Source organism: Periplaneta americana, chromosome 8 (genome assembly GCF_040183065.1).
Source record: "Periplaneta americana isolate PAMFEO1 chromosome 8, P.americana_PAMFEO1_priV1, whole genome shotgun sequence".
NCBI lineage: Eukaryota > Metazoa > Arthropoda > Insecta > Blattodea > Blattidae > Periplaneta > Periplaneta americana.
This window is the reverse complement of record NC_091124.1, coordinates 74,135,900-74,159,802: the sequence shown is the minus strand read 5'-3', so window position 1 is coordinate 74,159,802 and position 23,903 is coordinate 74,135,900. Positions and strand designations below refer to the sequence as shown.

General features: G+C 36.6%; 1 protein-coding gene across 2 annotated transcripts in view; it reads right to left on the bottom strand.

Annotated features, from left to right (window-relative positions):
• Window positions 1-5,175: 5,175 nt before the first annotated feature.
• The window catches only part of LOC138704816 (cyclin-dependent kinase 20), a 58,301-nt gene continuing 39,573 nt past the window's right edge, over window positions 5,176-23,903 (bottom strand). The window contains exon 6 of one of the 2 annotated variants that reach the window (XM_069833097.1): window positions 5,176-16,691. The gene's annotated coding sequence lies outside the window, so the exon portion shown is untranslated. Of the gene's footprint in view, window positions 16,692-21,137; window positions 22,098-23,903 lie in introns of those variants that run through there. The other variant, XM_069833096.1, reaches the window with a different exon arrangement.

The window sequence follows — 23,903 nt, the reverse complement described above, 5'->3', positions numbered from 1 at the left end:
ACGGTACTTTTGGTATGAATACACTCTGCTTAATCTCCTTTCTATTTTCTCCAAAAAAAAAACATTTCTCTCTTTTCATTTGTACTTGGAAGACGAAGGTGAACATTTGCTTAATAGAATTGCTGTGTAAATATATATTCAAATTTAAGACGTAGCAATATAACTTTCATATGTAGTGTACTCCATAGTAAAGTGGCGCGGAATTGGTAAATCAATGTTTTTATAATGCATGCTACATTGTATTTGTAACTTTCTCTCCATCCACTACTAGTGCGAAACTACTACTACCAACTCCGCATTCCTTCCAGAGCAGATGAACTGTGTCACTGACAGTATACTAATAGTTCTGCTGCTATGCCTTCTCCTTGGTGGCATCAATAAACATAATTGGAACAAGATAGAATTCTCAGATTTTTTCAACATAACATGTAGTCTTTGCAGATTCGGCTGTACATCTAAAAATGTGTGTTAGGACTCGAGCATTTTGAAAAAATCGTAACACAGCTGCATATGTTTTGCATGGAAGTTGTAGGTTTTATATTGCACATTTTAATGAAAATGTCAAATTAAACAGACTTATCATGCATGTTGTTACAGACACAGTTCTGTGTCTGAATAAACAAGAGTTGGTCTTCTGTGGCCATAAAGTGCTACCAGGTACATCTCTGAACCACAGCAATTTTTATTCCGTAACCTTAGAACACTAAACCTAGTTATTTTTACTATGCACAATCTGGAATAGACATGGCCACAGTGTCAAACAATCCTACCCCTTCTGCATCAGAAACACCTAAATCCTGTACCAAAATTACCATTCCAGATAGACAGATGCCCTCAGCTCCAAATAATTCCACCACCACAAAACCAGCAACACCCAAATCTTCTACCACAATTTCCATTACAGAAATTTCCCCCATTCAAAGTCTCTCAAATGTATCCAGAATGATCAGTCAGTGTAAGACTAGCAAAATGAGATCACAAATTCTAACAGCCTCACCTATGAAGGAGCAACTAGAAGAAGCTGAGAGATGGCAATCCTTAAAAAATTGCGAAGGGAAAGAAAGGTCATGAAAAGATCTGAAACAAATAGCTCCAAGAAGCAAAAAAGGCCAAGGAAAGTTTTGTCTGAAACTCCAGTGATGAAGATGGTAAAGATGAAATGAACATATGCGATGATGATGAACTTGATGATTTGGAACCTATGTCAAGAGATGTGTTGTATTTGTGGGGAATTTGGAAGAAATAATGAGCTGTGTCTCCTGTTCGCAATGGACACATGAAGAATGTAGTGGAGCAGATACTTCTGATAATTATAAGTGTGATTACTGTGTAAAGAAACATTAAGTTCGGCAATTCACATGTGAGCGTCAATAACCTCACCTTTTGGGTAATGGCGCTTAGTGCATTTTTTTGTGTTTTTTTACTATAGGTCTTTTATTTTTCAAATGTTTCTCTTAATTTGTGTGTTATTGAAGAGTTTATGAACGTAGCTTCTAGTTTAGTACCTTAGTAAAGATTTTTGCCATTATATGTAAATTTGTTAAGTAATTATTCTTAGGTGAGCGTAATTACCCAACTCTTCCCTTTATCCCAAATAAGCCTAACAAATACGGGATCAAAATAGTAACAGCCTGCGATACAAAAATCAAGTATGTGGTCGACATGTCTCCTTACCTAGGAAAATGCACAAAGACAGATGGAATGCCTCTTGAGGAATTTTATATCAAGGAAATGACCAAGACACTTCGAGGATCAAACCGAAACATCATGGTAGACAACTGGTTTACCACAGTGAAACTAGCAGATGACCTTTTGAGGAAAAACCTCACGCTAGTTGGTGATATTCGCACCAACAAATGGGAAATACCTCCTGAGTTACTATCGACAAAAAAGAGAAAAGTTGGTACTTCTATGTTTTGCTTCTTCCACAAAAAAACTCTGGTTTCATACAAAGCAAAAGCAAAGAAAATGGTTGTGTTACTGTCAACTGCTCACGATCAGTAACTCTAGTAAGAAACCAGATATAATAGAGGATTATAATGCTACCAAATATGGAGTGGACATACTCGACCAGATGTGCAGCACCTATTCTTGTAGCTGGAAAACGAGGCGATGGCCAATATGTGTGTTTTATGGTATGGTGAATATTGGATTTGTGAATTCCTCGGTTATTCATAGTCACAATAATCAGCACCAAGGAACAAACAAATTTGCAAGAAAAGACTTTCTCGTACGCCTGTCTGAAGAACTCACCATGCTGTGGATGGCGAAGAGACTGGAGACGCCCAGTTTACAAAGACACCTTCAGGTAATGATACAGAATGTTCTCCTGAAACAGTCACCCTCACAAAGGCAAGAACCGCATACCACTGATAAGAGAACGGTTTGTTACATCTGTCCTTCTAAAAAAAAAGAAGAATGACAACATACTGCAAAGAATGTAGCTGTGTGTACTGCAAAGAACATCAAGGAAATATCTGCACGAACTGTTGTGAGGCAAGATAAATTGTTATGAGTCAACATAAACTATTGTGAGGCAATTTTAATATGTTTCCTAATGGAAATAAACGGTCATAAATTTTACGAGGTTTCACCAACAAATGTTAACTGTTTAATATACGTTAAAGTGGTTTAACAGATAATTTAACATTTGAAGTGTTTTATCAAGCTTTGTTAGGCCTAACATATGTTAAATTTCCTTCAAAACTTAACAGTCCATTTATGAGCAGTTAAACTGCTTAACATTTGTTTAAGTTGAAAATGGCGGCCAATCGTCTGAATGCACATCTGCTATATCTGGATTATCTTAATGCTGTAAAAGCTGAAGGTGAGAGAATGATTATTAGAAAGAATGATTTTGAAAGTATGTCAAATGAAAAGTTTCTGGAAAGATAAAGATTATCAAAAACTGTAGTAGAAAAAGTGCTCCATGAAAATGAACATAGGTTAGATCATTTAACAAATAGAAACTTTCCGCTCTCTCTTATGCAACAATTTCTGATTGCTTTGCGATTTTATGTGACAGGATCCTTTCAATTAATTATGGGAGACACTGCCAAGTATCAAAAGCAACAGTATGCAGAATAGTTCATAGAGTCTCTTCTGCTATAGCATCATTGAGACCACGATATATTACATTCCATGATGCAGTTGAAGGAGGTACTACGATTAGAAATTTCCACGAAACAGCACATTTTCCAAGTGTATTAGGAGCTATCGACTGTACGCATAGTGAAGTGCAATCTCCTGGTAGTGATAGAGGTGAAATATACAGAAATAGAAAAGGGTTCTTTTCTATCAATGTTCAAGTAATTTGTGACAGTGATAAGGGACATTGTTGTTCGTTGGCCTGGTTCAGTTCATGATAGTATCATTTTTAGTAATTGTCGAGTCAGAGCCTTATTTGCAACTGAAAGAATACATCAAGAAATTCTACTCGGAGACAGTGGTTACCCATTAAAAATACTTATTGACACCTTTCAGACATCCAGAAACCAGAGCCCAACAAAATTACAACAGAGAACACACCACGACAAGAAACTGTATAGAAAGGTCATTTGGAGTTTGGAAAAGGCATTTTCCTGTATTAAACATGGGGCTAAGAACCAGGATTCAAAACTTGTTAGCAATCATTACTGCAACAGCTGTGCTCCATAATATAGCAATTCTAACCAGGACTGAGATTCCACCAGATGACACGCCATTATATGAATATTTTAATAATAGAAGGAATAGAATTGTTAACAATATACTTGTGCTTCATGTGGCAGAATTCAGGAATTCTATAGTATAACAACATTTTGCAGGGTAAGTGAATTATCAACATAAACCTATCATTTATTGAAATATTACACTGCCATTAAAAATCATTAACAACACATGTGTTTATGTAATAAAGGAATAGGATTAGTATTCCAGAGTTAATACTGTATATTAATTTCATGAAGCTCTCAGGAAACTCAAGACCATTATTAAAAAATAAAAAAATGTTTCTAGTGGTGAATGTAAAACAATTCAAAATGAAGTCATAGACTGCACTTCTGAGTAGATGAATATACTGTATAAGAAATGAAATAAAGGAATCAGATTTTGTTTCTGTAAAAATCTACGACACAACTTACTGATATTGCTCAAAGTCACAGTGATATTATAGTAGAGGAAGTGGTGGTAATGTGGAAACCCCTAAGTTTCTCAAGAACTGTGAGCTGCACTCTGGCGGTAACGAGAAATTATTGTATATGTGCACATTGGTCGTTGAAAACACTGGCGTCTCCAGTTGAGTGACTGAACTCGAGTGAGTAGGATGTGTTGTTGTCGTTGCCCTGTAAAACTTTGAAAGGTATGTAAATTTTTGTATATTTTGTACCTTATATGTTTTGCAGTCACCTTTTTAAGACAACGGTTATTGAAGTACGGTGTAAGGAATCACTTCATGGTAGTTACAAGTTTTTATAGTCATGTTTATAGAGGTGGGATTGCGTTTATTTCTACATTGGGATGTTGGCAATATGGAACCCCACTATGCTGGTAATATGGACCCTGGGTTCCATATTACAGACATGCTATAAATTTTTGTAACTAGACCTGAAAGTTTGGTTTTTCCTTTCTACGACGGTCCCTAGGAAGAACATTGTAACTGACATTTTGAAGAATTTGAGTTTTAATCGTAGACCTGAAGGTTTCATAACAGACCATCTGTGGAATAAATATGATTAAGATCGGCTGGATATTTGGGCAGTAATCACTCAATATTGAAATATTGTAACCAACATTCATACATTTTATACATAGAATAGTATTGTATCTCACTTAAGAATTTGTCGACTGCCTCCATTCGCAATAATGTCCCGTTAAAACTATCGTAAGTGACACAGTTACCATAGTCTTCTCTGAATGAATAACTGAATCAGTGTATGTAATTTAAAAGTATTGTATCTGCATTTTGCAACAACTTGCAGACCTATAATAATCCGAGGCACGACAGCCCATGAAGGATCATGACCAACGAGACCAGCCGGCTACTGGCCTCACTTCCATACACTGGCCGAAATTTCATGAGAAAATTTCTTCCCCCATGAGGACTCGAACCAGCGCGCATTCCTTAACATGAGTCCTAGGCAGGATGTCTGCGAAGGAGGTGTTTCTATAAAGATGCAGAAGAAGAAGAAGAAGAAGAAGAAGAAGAAGAAGAAGAAGAAGAAGAAGAAGGAATTCTAACATTTCATTTTATATCACAGATTGACCTGCAACAAAAGGAAATGGCACCAGAGGAAGATACTTCTGATGATAACATTGTATTTGACAATAGTATTATAATATGTCTGTTCAGGATAAATTCCCGGAAAAAAGAACACACATGGAATAAAGGAGATTCAATCCATCCATTAAATGAACGAAGAAACTCTGAACAACGGATAATGCTAGTGAAAATGGCTAAAGCTAGTGGTAACCCTATGAGGTAACTTAAATAGCACAAATCGATTTTAAAAGCTTGAAGCTTCCAATCGCCAACGAAAAGGACAACTGAAATTTGACAGAAGAAAATGAAAAAGTGTTTCGATGAAAGTGAAGCAAATTCAAATTGTTCCTGAATTAAGCAAGAAAATATTCATAAAATACAATCATATTGATGAACAAGAGCATACAGTAGCAATGACATACAACGCAAAGTCAAACTCAGGACTTGGAAGGATATAAATCTAAAATATGATTACATTGCACTACTACTCATCTCCCAAAGTAAAGTATTCATCGATCTGCTATCAATGTGACGAAATACACCCCATATTCCTGGCATTTATCACAGCAGTGATGAATAATATTAAATTCAGTGGCATTGTAAAACAAATTACTATACTTTTTGTAAATATTTATGTACATTCCTGTTTGTAGTTATGTAGTTACAATTCTGTTAAGTGTAAACTGTGATATTAGCGCTCCTTCTTTCATAAGCAATACTACTGTATGTCACATACTTTGTTCTTACCGGGAATTTATGTTAACTTTCTAATATTGTAAGTAACAATACGCATATAAGGAATGATTTTAGAGAATGTGTTATCACTACAATGGAGAGAGACATCAATTTCAATAATGGTAATGCAAAGAATAAAGGCCTAATGAAAAATCCTGATTTTTCACAGCCATCCGAAGTTGTTTTTAATTCTACTGCAAAAGTTCATTTTGTCAGTTACAATGTTCTTCCTTGGGACTGTCGAATGACATTGCTACCATCTTCAAAAATTGTCGTGTACTACTTATTTTTAAGATGGCGTCTATGCAAAATTAATTTAGTATATCCTTTTGCAGATGCCGCGGGCATCGATTGGGACGAATGCGAATAAAAAACGAAAATCATGGGAGAAAGCTGCCATGACAGAGGCTGTTATAGCTGTATGGGCGAAGAAAATGGGGCTGAAAAGAGCAGCGAAGGATTTTCAGGTTCCGAAAACAACATTGAGGCGACTAGCTCTGGATACCGTGCATTCCCCTGAGAATGTAGTAGAGCAGTAGTGAAAAAGCTAATTCTATTCCTTCTATTATTAAAATATTCATATAATGGCGTGTCATCTGGTGGAATCTCAGTCCTGGTCAGAATTGCTATATTATGGAGCACAGCTGTTGCAGCAATGATTGCTAACAAGTTTTGAATACTGGTTCTTAGCCCCAATACTTCCAGACAATTTAGAGAATGAACTTGTTAGTTATCTACTCCTGATGGAAGCTAAATTTTACAGGTTCACACGAATGGATGTTCGTAAAATGGCATACCAGTTGGGAGTCAGAAACAGAATCCTAAATCCTTTCAGAGGTGAATGTGCAGGAAGGTTTGACCAATTCTTACGTCGCCACAGTGAAAAGCTTGCCATTAGGAAACCAACTGGGACATCGTATGCACGAGCGAAGGGTTTCAACCGTGAGAATGTAGGGAAATTTTACGATTTGTTAGAGGCACAGTACAAACAGTTCAACTACCCTCCTGACAGAGTGGAATGTTGACGAGACAGGACTGAGTATTGTCCAGAGTAAAATTCCACAAGTGGATGGATTGAAAGGAAAGCGTCAGGTGTGCGCTGTAACAGCTGCAGAGCGCGGATCTCTGGTCACTGTGATATGTTCAATGAGTGCGGGCAGCTCATATGTTCCGCCGATGCTTATTTTTCCTAGAAAGAATATGACTGACACTCTGATGAGAGGAACTCCCCCTGGATGCATAGGGAGGGCTCATCCCTCAGGATGGGTTCAGAACCACCTATTTACTGCTTGGTTCGAACATTTTGTTGCAAAAACTGTGCCAACAGAGACATCTCCGGTTCTAGTGATCCTTGATGGACATTATTCCCATACGAGGAACATAGACATCATCGATTTGGCTAGAAAACATCACGTTAATATTATTTTCCTGCCATCGCACATGACTCTCAAACTCTAGCCATTGGACCAGGCTTTCATGGGACCTCTCAAGACTCACTACAGTGAACACATTCGGCAATGGATGCTTCATCAAGAAAAGCCTCTTGGGCCATATGACATTGCTGAACTTTTCGGGAAGGCCTATCTGGAGTGCACAACTGGCACAAATGCTGTAAACTGCTTTAGGGTGACAGGAATCTGGCCCTTGAATCGAACGATCGTCACCGACAATGACTTCCTTGCTTCCGAACATGAAGAGGAACAACAGACACCTATCCATCAGACCAAGTATCCAGCATAGCTGTACAACTTACAGCTCAACCTGTACATCCTGATGCTGCTGTCCCTGGCTGTTCACACCATACCTCATCCAGTAGAGTTCCACACTCCTCTCCTTCTAGACTTACAGGAGATCAATATGGGAAGATTCACTCTGTTTCACCCAGGGATATTCACTCTGTGCCTGCGCCAAAGAAAAAAAAATCCACAAGGGGGTGAAAAGCATGTCCCGCAACCCTTGTGATGGGATCGCCGTACAAAGCACATTTGGAGGCATCAATTAAGAGAACTAAAACAAAAAAGACAGAAGCAGTCCAAGAGTGTCGAAGTCGAGGTCATGGAGGTCAAAGCCGTGGAGGAAATACAAAACGGACTCTGCAATTTCAAAATGATTCAGGGAATGATGAATCTTTAAATCTTCCATCAGACCATTCCGATGATTTGGTGGAACTTCTCATCGGTGAGCCTCAGCCCGACAAAATAGATGCTTCTTGCTTGTTCTGCAACAGGAAATTTTCCGATGACACAAAAGGGGAATTGTGGGTCCAATGTATGATGTGTGAGATGTGGGTCCATAGTGATTGCGCTGGAGCGGAAGATAATAATTATGTGTGTGATTATTGTCGTTAAAAGGGAGAACATTCATGAACATTAGTCTATTAAGTGTCTTTATCAGTAATCAGTTTTGTAACTGCAATTTTATTTTTGAGTCTATGGGTGAAAAATCATAATTATAATTTCTGTTTACAAATTAACTCTGTTATTCAACATTTGTGAATGTTTAATATGTAGGTTCCTAGAGAATATTCTAGGGGTCCATATTACCCTCACCTTAAGCAAGATTAGAAGTTTGTATTCTTTCAATAAAAAAATAAATATTTTTCTAATTTATGTACCAAGAAATGAAATAACAGGTTAAAAGTCAATAGAGTACAGATGCGAAATACGCTATATTAATGTGGACCCAGTTGACAGTGTATGGTTTATTGCTTAAAAACAAACATGGGTTCCATATGACCACCACTTCCTCTAATGTTGCTAAATTCTAATGCTGAATATGAATTGCACGATTGTAAATGTAATTAAAGATTGTCACAAAAGGAACAAATTCGTTGTTTCAAAAATGAAAAAAAGGAAAATTCAAAGAGACACAAATTGTGCAGCAATCAATAACAAACAGCAAGATTGATGTAAGTGGCAACAAAATAAACTGGCTGGAAGTGCGTGAAATAAAATTAGAAAGAAGCAAACACATGATCTTGCAAATGAAAACGATCCACTCATGCAAAGAGTATATGGGAGTATACAAAAAAAAATCAAAGGGGAAGAATTTCCAACAAATTTCTTTCGCTAAACTGATTCCTTTGTGGCATGAAGAAATTCTAAAACACACTTTTTTCACAGCCAGACATTGAAGATGATATTGATGGGTATGGTAATGAAATGGATTTCATTCAGAAGAAGATTAACTTAAAGAACTGTATAAGCTAGACAATTTTATGTTCATCGATATGAATATCAAGCTAAAATGGTGTTTGTTTGCTAGCGAATGTAATAACATTTTACTGTACTGTTTCAAAAACTGAGTACGCAATCCTATGTTAATTATATTAATACTCACCTCATTTTCCTAGTTTTTCAATGTTGTAGTAACAAAATTCCTAATTAAACAGAATTTGCTTGCCGATTAGTTTTTTGATATAAAAATACATCCTATTTTTCTGAATGGAACCAGCACCAAATTAAAATATTAATTATTAAAATTCAACTTTAAATCAGTTAGATGGTTGTCTAAGATTATTAAGGCCCATATTAACATAATATAAAGTACCTTAAGGCACAAAACATTACAATATTATTCCTACAGGGAAAACTTTGGAAGTCCTTTTCTCAGTTTTAACATAGTGAGAATTGGTTCCTTATATATAAAAGACGCCCAATTAGTAGAGGGATTCTTAGGATTTTACAATGTCAGTTCAAATCTGTCATCAGAAACATTTCGGCTGGTTCATTCAGTTTTAGGGCAGTATAACTACAAATCAAAATATGTCGGTCAGTGCTATGATGGAGCTAGTGTAATGGCTGGCCATTTACATGATCTGCAGAAAAAAGTTAAGAAACATGGTCTCTCAAGTTATTTTCGTGCACTGCTTAGCTCACTACCTGAACCTTGTTCTGAAACAGAATTGCAAAAAATACAAAAATGTCAGATATTTTTTTCTAACACAAGCAGAATACAATCATTCTTCCATCACTCAGCTAAGAAAACTTACATATTGGATATGACTGTAGAAAGACATATACCAACCATGGTAGATACATGTTGGCCCTTCAATTCCTGACTTCTCCGAGCAATTGTTGGAAACTGAGATAATCTAAAATCTGTATTTGAAGAAATAATGGAAGGCTCAGAATCTGATGAAACTTCAGTGATCTTTTAGAGGGATATTTTTAGCAATATGAATGATTTTGAATATATTCTTCTTCTTTTGTATTTCATGAACTTTTTGAGCACAGCAATATTCTTCCTGATATTCTGCAAAAATAAAGCCATGAAGATTTTTTTACTCACAGATAAACTCGAAAGTTACTTCCCAGATCTGAACACAAAAGTGTATGACTGAATAAGAAATCCATTTTTGTCATCTGAAGTTAATGGATTTTCCTTAGCAGAAGAAGAAGAATTGGCAGAGATTAAAAATGATAGGAACTTGAAGTTAAAACAACAAAGAGATTTGAACAGATTCTGGATTTCACTTGAAGATTTTCCACATCTTGCTAAACAGGCTATTGTGGTTTTGTTGCAGTTTTCAACCACATATTATTGCGAAGCAGGAGTTTATGTGATGACCAATATCAAACCATGAAATGTGGCAGTTTAAGAATGCTGGATGAAGAAATGCGTGTGAATTTATCCCATATTCGTCCACACATAAAATACATTTGTAAGATTCACCAAGCACATGTGAGCCACTGAAAAACTAAAACCAAAGGTGAAAATAAGTGTGATTGTTTTGCTATCTTAGAACTCTATGTAGATGTTTCTTTCGCCTCATATATGTTAACAATACTGGAAATATGTGCGTTTATTTTATTCATTTTATGAAGGGTGTACAAGTAGCCTATTAATGTGTGGGATACTTTCATTTGAGGGATAAGGTGACGCACTAAATTTTTAAAGTTTGCTAGAATGTCGCATATAAAAAGTTTGGAAAGCACTGCTGTAAGCGGTGGTCAAAAAAGGAAAAAGGATAAGGCCTACATCCAAATTCCTCGCTCTGAAGATATAGCATTCATACATTTCATACATGGAGAGTTGATCTCTTCGATAGAGTGTTGGGAAAGTACACTATGAGAGAGAGGACAAAAAATGAACAATTCGTGTAATTCATCATTTCTTTGATTTTGCTACTGCAGCAGCCTGGTTTGAATACAGGCAGGTTGCTATGGAATGAGGCAGAAAAATTGACATATTTTGATGGAAAGAGCTTTACCATTCACGATGAATTAGATGAAGACGAATATGAGGAGGAAAAGGGTGATGAAGAAGATCATAATGGATTTTCCAAAGGAAGTGTCCAAGAACACTAAAACCTTTAACCATCCATGGCTGCCAGATTGGACCAGATCTTACATCTACCACATGATGAATAAAGAGCAAAAAAAATAGATGGAAATGTAGAGCTCTTAGTTGTCTTTGATATTTGTGAGATGCACTGAATGCAAAATATTTCTGTGTTTTATGACAGAACGCACTGTTTCTTGGAAACATCCCTAGGAATTTGCTTACTAATGCCGTTTATAGCATAGCACAGAAGAAAGACTATTTCTTATTGAACAACACCATGGTGGTCATATTTAATGTTTTTGTGTTTTAATAAAATCCAATTTCTTTACGAATAAATTGGTGTTTTTACTTTTGTGGAATCTAAAAATTTGACACACTTATTATACCATTTCAAAACTTACTTTTGAATGACCTTATATGTATATTGCTAGGCTTTGTTTCACCTCAGCACCATGACGCCAAAACATTGGCCTTTTGTATTTATGCAGAATTGAAAAAGCACAATTTAGACATGCAAGAGAATGCTTGGAAGTTAATTGCACAAACCTATGACAGAGCTTCTGTCATGTCTAGGTCTTCTGAAGGTGTGCAAGCAATAATAAAACGAACATTTTCTAATGCTGAATATGTGCATTGTTATGCTCAAGTTAACCTTGTAATGAGATAGGCTGCTTCGATAAATAGAAATGTTAGATTTTTTTTGCCAATTTACAAGGTATTTGCACATTTTTTTTCTGTTCTTAATTCAGTAGTTAAGAAAAGGTTACCCCGAGCCAGCAACACGCGTTGGAACTTTCTGTCTAGAAGTGTTAACACTGTATTGACTATAAGAAAGATATCATTCAGTGCATGCATGAAATTTTGAAAATGGATGAAATAAAGAACTCACAAACATTCCACCAGGCTACTGGACATAATTAGATTCTTATCAGCTATAGATTAAATTTTTGGTTGTCTTTCTTCAGTAAAATAATGCCACTGGTAGAAATCTTGTTTGGCCAACTCCAAAAAAGAGAAATCCATTCAATTACTGTTCAGAGGGCTATTTTCAACTTTGAACAGAACATTCAAGTCATTCAAGAGCAAATTGACATTGATTTGAAAATGCCAGCACAATCTCCTTGTACACCATCAAAAACGAGAAAGACTGATAATACAGAGTGGAAAAGAGAAGCAAAGAAAGTGATGTTATAATAAGTAAAGTTAAAGACTGCTTTAACTTCACAGGACATCTTGTGGCATCAAACCTATTTTCATCAGATATGTTTAAACAGTGTACAATAAAATTCCCAGAAGAAAGTGTGTTCAATATACAATTTCTTTGATAAGGCAAAACTCTCACATGAGCTGTCTTCCATCTCTTCAGCAGAGGAATTTCAGTCATCAGGAGCTGTGAGTTTGCTAGATTTCATTGTAGACAATAATTTAGGAAAAACATTTAGCATTTCAACAAAACTACTTAAGTTGGTGTTGACTGTGCTTATGACGTCAATGAAAGTAGAAAGGAGTTTTTCTACACTGAACAGAATTAAAACCTTTTTGAGGAACTGTACGTGTCAAGAGAGGCTGAAGGCATTGGTGATGCTTTTCATTGAGAAGGACCTCATCATGGAGATACTAGATTTTAACCAACGTGTAATAGACAAATTTGCTGCAATGAAAGAGAACAGGATGGATTTTCTATTTAAATGAGATGAGTACAGGATTTACATCAATAACAATTATTGAAAACATATATATATATATATATATATATTTTTTTTTTTTTTTGCTTTTTCTAATAATTCATACGTAACATTGAATTAAACTGTTTATGACCATGTAGGGGAGACTAGGGAGATTTGATCCCATGGGATACTTGTTCCCTTGTTTGAATCTCCCTCCAAAAATATGTTATTCTGGTTACTTTTTAGGAAAACAGGTTGGCTATACTGCTGGCTTGTATTTTGTTTCTGCCATTTTGAACAGGTGCCATGTACTGAAGATTAGCACATGTTTTATGATTTCCAGACATTTTGAGAAGTTTATTTGGTAAGCAACATTTGCATATTAATTTTAAATGTATATTTATTAAGTTTTCTCATTGCAATTATTGAAATCACTAGTCTATTGGCTTTCTTATAACATTCATTGCAATTTTTAGAATATGTTCTATGTTGGCCAAAATGAAAGGTTTTATTAATCATGTCTGAGTGGGAGACTTGATCCCACAACTATCTGGGAGACATGTTTCTGGGATCAAGTGTCCCCAGCATAATGATATATACCTAGATAAGCCTAGTATATATTAAAATAAGTATTTGGTGTTGTTTCAGAAATGCCACACAAATACAAAAGAAAAGAGGGTGCTAAACCTAGAGGACCAATAGACAGTGATGTAAGGAAGAATGCTGTTACTGCTGTGAAAGCTGGGGGGACCTATAAAGCTTTTAAGGTCCCATTAATGACACTTAAGAGATTGTGCAGGAAGTTAGATGAAGATAATACAAATATAAGTTATACACCAGACTACAAAAAATCACAAGTTTTTACAAAGGAAGAAGAAGAAGAAGAAGAACTGACAGAATATTTATTGATGCCCTCACGTCTTTATTATGGTTTGACCAACAATAATACAAAAACACTTGCTTATCAATATGCAAAAATGAATAGAAAGAACTATCCTAAAAATTGGGATAGAAATGAGGTTGCAGGTTCTGATTGGCTAAGAGATTTATGGAAAGAAATCCTGTATTGTCACTGAGAAAACCAGAAGCAACTAGCCTAAGCAGGAGTACTAGCTTCAACAAGCATACTGTTGGAGTGTTTTTTTGATAAGTTGAGGGAGGTACTGGCACGAGAACAGTTTCCTCCAAGTTCCATTTGAAATGCAGATGAAAGTGGCCTCACTATTGTTCATAAACCTAGGAAGATAATTGCAGAAAAGGGTGTGAAACAGGTTGGTAAAGTGACATCTGGTGAAAGAGGATCTCTGGTAACTATTTGTGTTGCAGTAAATGCCAGTGGAAATCACATACCCCCTTTCCTTATCTTTCCAAGAGTGAATTGGCAAGACAGAATGCTCCATGGAGCTCCACCTGAAACAAGTGGGTGTACTCACCCAAGTGGCTGGATGACAGCAGCAAGTTTTCTTCTTTTTTTAAAACATTTTGTGAAGCATACAAAATGTTCCGTAGAAGACAAGCAGCTCCTGATTATGGACAATCATGACAGCCACATTAGTGTTGATGCAGTGAACTATGCTAAAAAGAATGGTTTAGTCCTTCTAACCATAACCCCCCCCCCCATACATTACACAAGCTGCAGCCATTAGATAGGTCGCTCTTTGGTCCCCTGAAAAAGTATTATAATACTGCTGCTGCCGATTGGATGTTAATTAATCCTGGTAAAACCATAACAATCTATGAAGTTGCAGGGCTCTTAGGCATTGCATTTCCTCAAGCCGTAACTCCAAAGAATATAACGAGTGGTTTTATCTCAAGTGGTATTTGGCCATTAAATTCTAATATTTTTACTGATGATGAGCTTTTGACATCTTATGTCACAGATAGATCAAACCCTGTTAAAGAACCACTTCTTCCTGTGGAAAATTCAGTAGCCTCATCTTCTGAAATATCTGGGCTAACAACTTCAACTAAATTGCCTAAAGCAAAGGAATACTTTACGCCAGAAGAAATTCGACCATTTCCCAAGGCTCCACCAAGAATAGCACAGTCTGCCAGAGGAAGGAAACATGGTAGCAGTTGCATACTTACGGACACTCCTGAGAAAAATAAAATTGAGGAGAACATCATAGCACGAACAAAAAACATAGGCCTATTAAAAATATAGAAATGCCACCTGTGTAAAAAATATTGCACTAGATGTTACTGACAGTTCTTCAGAAGAACTTGAGAAGATAAGTCTTCATGACAGCAGTGATGACAATAACTTCTATGAATCATCAAGCAGCCCAGAAGACAGTGAACCTAGTGGAAAGCTTAAAGTGAATGACTTTGTGATTGCCAGATTCTCCACAAAAAAGACAATAAAACATTTTGTGGGAAAAATTGAAAAAATAATATGGCCCGATTCTGAGGTAGAAGTAAATTTTTTAAAGAAAAAGGAAGGTTCTTATCAATTTTACTTCCCAGAGCAAATAGACAAAAGTGTTGTAAATGTAGAAGATTGTGTTACCAAGTTGCCACAGCCATCTGTTTTACTGGGAACATTGAGAACTGCAGGACTAAAAACCTTTAAATTTGATTTGTCTTCTTTCTTTTTGTAGATGCTTGATGTAGGCTAACTTTGTATTTAATTTTTGTCTTAAAAATGTTCTAATGTAAAATCAAGAGTGGGAACAAGTCTCCCTAGTTGAGGGATCAACTCTCCCTAGTATGAGGGACACCTGATCCCTTTGTTTCTTCATTTATATATACTTTTTTTAGAAGTCTAAATTCCATTTTATTTGTTATAAAAATGTTTCATTTAGTAATAAAAGTCGACAATTATTTAAAAAATGAATGATTAATCAATCAAGGGCTAATTATTGAAAAAGGGGATCAAGTATCCCTGGTCTCCCCTACTGTTAAAGGTAGCTAATCCTTCCCTCCTCATCACAGAAAGTGCAACACGAGGCCCAAACTTCACCGGCCGCCACTGGAACAAATATGAAACCATTTGATTTAATAGCCTATACACACATGGGCAGTTGGCAGCTATTGATACTAATCTTCATTCCATACAATAAGATTCTGCATATCAATAAATGCATATGTCTGAAGACATTCCTATTGCCTGCAGGACAAACAACCTCTTTATGACATCTAGAATACAATGCTAATTAGTTCCCTATGTGAAAGCACAACCTGTTATATTTTTGAAATTTCCATGTGAAATGTTTACATCACAGTTCATTAAGTGGACAAACAATACCACGAAATTAATGCTTGATTGTTACAGAAAATATAAAAAAGAAGTAGGAAGCCTGAAAGTAAACAATTTTAAGGAAATGTGGAAATTGATTGCTGACGAATGAAATCCCATATACAGTGTGTCTATAAAGTCCCAGTACATTTTAAAGAAATTGCTTACATATCAGATTTCTGTTATAGGCATTGGAAAGATACACACCATGTACACCATTGAAGAGCGGATAGAGATTGTTGCTGCTCGTTTAAGAGGCAAGTCTTACGAAGAAGTTCGAAACCGTTTCGAAAGAAAGTTCAGGAAACCGGCTCCAACACGAGGTAACATCCAGATTCTCGTGAATAAGTTCATGTGAACCGGATCTGTCAGGGATGAGCCACGTACAGGACGACCATCAATATCCGTCGAAAGCATGGAGGCTATCCAGAACGCGATTGAGCATAGTCCACAGGCGTCCACTTGCCGTTTGAGTCGAGAGCTGGGGATACCACGATCATCAGTCTGGAAGGTGCTTCGTTTTACTCTGAAAAAACGAGCATATCATATCCAAGTGGTGCAGAAACTGGAAGCCAAAGATTATGCAGCACGATGAGCAATGTGTTATGACCTCTGTGAAGCTGCAGACCGGGAAAACTTAATGGGTCACATCTTATTCACCAATGAAGCCACGTTTCACGTTTGTGGACGTGTTCATCGACACAATTGTCGCATATGGACGGACGAGATGCCCCATGATACCATGGAATGGGAAAGGCATTCACCGAAAGTGAATGTTTGGCTTGGCTTGACTAAACGAAAAGTTTACGGTCCATACATGTTCGCCGAGCAAACAATCACAGGAGACATTTATCTTGATATGTTGCAACTTTTCTTACACCCACAGTTACTGCAAGATGGTATCATTGATACAGTGGTGTTGCAGCAAGATGGAGCACCACCACACTTTGCTCTGACAGTACGTGCGTATCTCAATGACATGTTTCCCAACAGGTGGATTGGAAGAGCATCTCCTCGTATGTGGGCACCGCGTTCACCAGACCTCACACCTCTCGACTTTTTCGCTTGGGGGTTCATCAAGCAACAGGTGTACCGAACCAAGGTTCCTAATCTGCAAGTGCTGAAAGAACGAATACGCCAGGCCAGTGCAATGATTACAGAGGATATGTTGGTGAATGTTTTCCAGGCAACGGTGCATCATTGGGAAACGTGTTTTGAGATTGACGGAGGTAACGTGGAACACTGACTTTGTAGTAGATACTACATAGGATATAAAGATATCGATTTTGCAAATGGCTCAATCCATGAAAATTGGACATAAAACTGAAAAAATAAATTTTGTTTGTATTTTTACGTCATTGGAAAAAGGATATTTCGGTAAGTAGTTTAGTGTATTAGTATGAAATATTGACGTATAAAACTGTACAAAAATTAATTTTATAACAGACACTTCTTTGTTGTAACGTGAGTCACGAAAACGTGAAAAAGTTTTATATTATCTCAAAAGCAAAAGTATCACTATGTAAAAACTTGTTTTCCGGTTTCTTTGTGATTATCTGAACACATTAATGACCAAAATATGCATATTCCTTCGCTTCAACAAGATGAGATCTGAAAATAAAAGTTGTAACGTGAGTCACATGTACTGGCCAACATGGCGTTGAACTTATAATATTATGTGTGATAAACTAAATCACACTCTGAACTTTAGCAAATACTTTCTGCTAAAGGATTTCACATTTTAGACTCATGAAACAGCAATATTTTAACATTTGAAATTAATAATTGAAGCGGTAGTCGGATGGTCTAGTAATAGGAAGAGATATTTCTTTAATATCAAATATGGTATAGCTTCATCTCAGATATTTCTTCGCTTCCTAAGGTGTTCGAACCCAAGCAGTTGTGGGCGGCGAGGCGCATAATAGGTGCTTTGTCCTCATAGACTTGCAGGCGGCGATTACCTTAAGCCTAAGTGTGTGCGCACTCAACCCGAAGACGCGCACAAGGTTGTTGCACCCTAGCGCATTGTATGTTCTAGAGCGTGGAGTCTTTATTGTCGAGGAACGCGCGCGATGTTTTAAGCTAGCCAACAGAAAAGTAGCGTCGTGAGAGCGCGTCATCACGGCAGGTATTTAAATGTGTGGCGAACCAAGACGGCCCCCCTCCCCCAATACAATTCCCGGCCATTGAGCCGATCGTGGTGGTAAAGTGGCGACGACTCGAATGGTCTGTTTTCGAGTTTGTGACTTACTCGGGAAAAAAGTATTGGTAATTTAAACAGGCGTTCGATAAAAGAAAAACGTTGCCGATATTATGGAGAAGATACCAGCCAGTATTCCGTTGTTCATACTCAAGTAGGGACGTGATCATAATAAACCAAATTAGTGGAACTTTACTTCATAGTTTTCTCAGTGTGTTTGTGTGATCGACAAAAATCTCAATAAAAATCCTTCACCCACGAAACCACAGCATCCCTGAAAAGAGATCATCTCCACCGTGGGACAGCAGCGTGAATTGGCGTCCCAGCTGAGTTACCTGATCTGGACTTTGTCGGTGACGCGGCAGAGGAAGGAGAGAGCAACCATCGTGACTGGCGCCCATGTAGCCCCACACTCACATTGACCATCGCATAATTAAGACTAATGACATTAGGGCCTAAGTAATATGTAAACTAATACTCCTAACCTCACATTTAGGACAGCAATAACATACGCACCATGGTTATGTCAGCTGCAGAATGTCAAAGGAGAAGAAGGGAGAAGCTAAGAAAAGAAGGAAAATATGAAGAATACAAATTAAAACATAAGGAGGAAGTAAAGAAACATCGAATAAAACTGGCTGAAAAAACTTAAAAAAGAGTGGCTAAGTGTAGGGCTATGAAAAAAACAGTCAAAACAGCAGATACAGTTCAGTCTGTTGATACTGAGCCTGTTTATAGAAGTGCACAAGCTTTAGGCAAAGCAATGTCTCGAGTAAGACAATCACTACCATCAACCCCGCGCCTCCGCAAAGTTGTTGTGAGAAAACTATTTCATGACCATTGCAATGCAAGTTCTTCAAAAGATGAGTTGCCTTGTCGTGTTATGCATGGAAATGCAATAACTGAAGAAACTGCCACAGAGGTAAGAAACTTTTATTGTCAGGATGACATCAGCAAAATGGCCCCAGGAAGAAGAGATTCAATAAAAGTTACTGGCTCAAATAATGAAAAATCAACTCTGCAAGTGCGCCATTTGATGTATACCATCTCAGAATTACATCAGATGTTCAAAGAACAGTTTCCACACATGGCAACAGGGCATAGTAAATTTGCAGAGCTTCGGCCAAAGAATGTTTTACTTAGCAGCAAACTACCACATAATGTTTGCCTATGCAAGTACCACGAGAACTTTCGTCTTGCAATGGAAGGTCTTAGGAATGTCATCAGAAATATTCCATTGCATACGAATGACATAGTGAAGAAAATTATATGTGAATACAATAATTCTGAAGACTGCTGGCTAAACAAATGTTCAACCTGCAGTGATGGCAAAGGCTTCACGAAATTTATTGGAGATATAGAAGAAAAGGAAGTGACGTGGTATACATGGAAAAACAACAGTGAAGATCACATCCACAAAGTTGTGGAGGAAGGTACAACTACTGAGCTTGTTGAATTTGTGTGCATCATTCTTCCTCAATTTCTTGAACACTCTTACATAAAGATGAAACAAGCAGAAAGTTACAAACAAATGAAGGCAGAGGCAGAGAAGGAAACTTTTAAATCAAAGGCATTAATTCAGATTGACTTTGCAGAAAATTATACTTGTGTCTCTCAAGATGAAGTTCAGAGCGCCCACTGGCTACAGGCACAAGTAAGTTTATTTACTTCTGTAATGTGGCATTCTGAACAAATGCATTCTTTTGTGTTATGTAGTGACAATCTGTCTCACTCAAAAGAAACTGTGCCTGAATCGCTACATAGCAGCAATTCTTCCCGAATTGTGCAGAAAACATAAATTGCGTATTGGAATTTCTTTGCAACGTCATATGGAAAAGGTCCAGTTGATGGTATTGGTGGCGCTGTAAAGAGAAAAGTTTGGAGAGCTGTTAAACAACAAAAGTGTTTTGTCGGTTGTGCCTCTGACTTTGCTAAGGCTTACATGGATGGTCCTGTGAAAGTTGTGTCTGTATCATCTGCAGGCATTCAAAGCAGAAATGCAAGTCTTCATCTAAAAGATGTAATAAAAAATGCTATAACCATTGCTGGTATATCAAAGGTACACTGCATCACAGCAAATGCTACTTCATTTTCCACCTCATTTTTGTCAGAAAAGAGAGGGAAGAAGGCTGACGTGAAAATTGGTGAGTGGTATTTTGTAGAATATGAGGGTAAGCACTATCCAGGTGAGGTACAGGGAACTGCAAATGATGAGTACCTTATCAGTACCATGGAGCCAGCTGGAAGTAACTGGAAGTGGCCTACTCGTCCAGATGAGATATACTACACTGAAGAGCAGCTGATAAGGAAGATAGGAGGGCCTACAGTTGTAAATTTTCGAGGACATTACAGTTTTTAATAAATTGGACAAATTTGTAACGTGAGTCACATTTATCTGTAATGTGAGTCACAGTGAATATGTGATAAATTATATAATTTCTTATAGATAATTATGTTTGATCTTCATGTGTGTTTGTTAATTAATGTCTTCACTTGATTACAACAAAATATCAGCTTCATATAGACATTAGGATTGCAGATTTATGAAAAAACTTCAAGTGTTGCATATGGAGTGTCCATTTCTATGTAATGAGAGTCACAACACTTCAATAATTAATTTAAAATTCTGAAAAAATAATTACTACACTGTAACAGTTTTCACCTGATGACCTACTCATAAGGTAGGTAAAAATAAATAAATGAGTCTTCTGTAACTATAAGTTAATGTTGTATAGTATGTTATTCACAAAAGAACAGCTCTTCAAAGAGTCACATGGAATTGCCCAAATAAAATATGCGACATTTTACGAGCCAAGAAGAACACTTCCCAGAAAATAAGATTGTCTTCAGAGGCGATTTCTCATCTACCTGAAGTAGAAGAAATCACAGTTTAGAAAGATCATTATTCTCGAATCAGGACCTGGTCCATCAGAAGAACGTAACAACACAAAATCCAAGACAAAACCAAAATGAAAACTGAAATGCGACACTGTACAAGAAATTATGACAGAAAAGAATATTATGCAAAGGAGTTGAAAACTGATATGGAAATACTGAAAAACAAAAACAGACCTTGAAAGAGAGAAGAATTAGAAATAGGCTAATACAAGAAAGAAACGAAATTTTGAAAGACAAATATTTCTCTGACAATGTAACAGCTGATACTGCACCAAAGGATAAGTGAGGATTGTGTAGGTTATCATCCAACTTCAAAAGACACAGTAGCCAAAGTGAAGCAGTTTACCAACTCATTTCCCACCTACACTGCACACTACGGACTACTCAAGGAATAAATACCCAAATCGGAGGTATCTTTCCTTACATCTCAACATGAGAATTATATATCTGCAGTACAAAGAAAACTGTAAAGATGATGCTGTTTCTCCATTTGCATTTCGAAAAATATTCAATGCCCATATCAATTCACAGTTTCACCCACAATTATCGGACACTTGGAAAACATGAGACCATCAAAATACAAATTAAGGTAGCTTTACCTGCTTAGCAGAATTAGTCTTACTAATAAAAGTTGCTTATTTATGTGTTAAACAATGGTGTAGTTGTACATAGAACAAGACTTGCATAAGCCACGCATACTTTTCTTACCAATAAATACAGTATAACTGGCATTTTATTGTATCAGTGTTATGTAGTACAGTATATGTCATAACTTCATCATTTTATTACATTGTAGCTCCTTCTCGTCGCCTCTGACTAAATCTCGTTCGATTCCTGAAATGTGACAATCAATATTACATCAGTATTTACTGTTTACGTAGATCGCAGTGGGTTTAACCTCAAAGCACAGAAAGAAATGGAAAAAATTAAGAAAACAAGATCTCAAAATTGGAATAATACATCATTGTGTATATTATTAAATTTAAAATCTTCTTCATATAATAATGTATTCTTTCATACATTTTCAGGCATTGCTAAAAGATTTAGTTAAGCAAGAAGTAGAAGTATTGGAGTGTAAACAGACGGACACAAATACCAACAACAACAAAAATAAAGCATGGCAGAGAATACATGGTAATAGGTAAGCATGAAATTAATAAGCCACGGAAATATTGAGTTAATATTTTACAATGCCATGAATGCTTGCTTTGATTACAACAGCCAACCTCAGTTGGGAACTCAAAGGAAAGGATTAATTCTTCACAATCCTTCAGCTCTGAAGAATCGACAACTGTAGACCTACCAAAACAGCCAACCTCGGTTAGAACTGCAAAGAAAAGGTTTAAGAGAAAACATTTCATGGGCGACTTTGAAGAGTGTGACATGAAGTCTCCTAAAAAGGCTAAAAAGTGCCTATTCATGGCTCGGAATACGATCAAGGATCAAAGAAAAAGAATTAGGAACTTAATGAAGAAAAATGTGAGATGTAAGAAGAAAATTAATTCCTTAAACTCTTTAATTGCCCACATACAAAAGGAACTGATGATAAATGAAAATGCTGCAACAGTGCTAAAGGTTGGTTACAGAAGTAGTTAAAATACAATGTATTTTAAAAATCTTGTTTTAGTATTTTTATGTCACGTCCCTACTATAAACTGGTCTTTAAAGGAACATGTCACTTGCTGGTTAGGTCAGGTGACATTGTTATAACAATTTTGTTCGAAAGAGGGTATATATAGAGTGTGAAGAATGGAGAAAAGCATAATGGAAAAACAAATAATTCACAGTAAAGCAATTAATTTATTACAATAGAATCTAACCTAACCCAACCCATGAGGGATCTAATATAAGAAATTACCAACATATTTGCATGTGCACTTTCATATGTTAATTGCCCTTAAAATGGGAACATTGATGCTTTTATAGATGCCAATGTTATAATATTATTAAGCAAAATTAAAAAAAATAAAATTGACTTTTCATAAACGATGTAAATAACTAGGCAAAACAGCAGGATCTGAGAGATTTCATGGTTGTCTATTAAATAGAATGTTTCCATGGATGTTAAGTTTAGAGGATCAGATATAGTATAGCTATCCATCCATCATGGATCCTCCTGTTTTCCCAATGCTGTATTTATCTGTTATAGCTATGTTGTTGAATAAGGAAGCAAGAATTTAACTATTATTTTATTTTTCTCCTTAGGCTGCATTTTCTGGTCCTGCACAGGAGCTATTTAAAAGAATGGTAAAAGGAAAAAAAAAAAAAAAGAGACATATTCTCAGCAACTGCAAAGTTTTGCCTTTACACTGCATTTCTATTCAGCTAAAGCATAGGAGTATGTCCGGGATTAAAGAATTATCCCACTGTATCTCTTGCATGTCGTAAAAGGCGACTAAATGGGAACCCAGTGCCTGGGGGTATAGCTGGCCACCCAGTCCCTGGGGTTATAAATGAAGAACCTGGTCCTCCAGGTTGGGGGTTGGGCATGGGGTTGACGGCCCCACACCGTAAAAAACATCTTGTTACGGAATCTGAAGAAGTAATTGCCGGACAGACTTATTCAAGACGACATAGTAAATGACTAAAGGATTTACGATTTAGATCGTGGATGGATGGCATCAAGACTTTGGGTGTTAG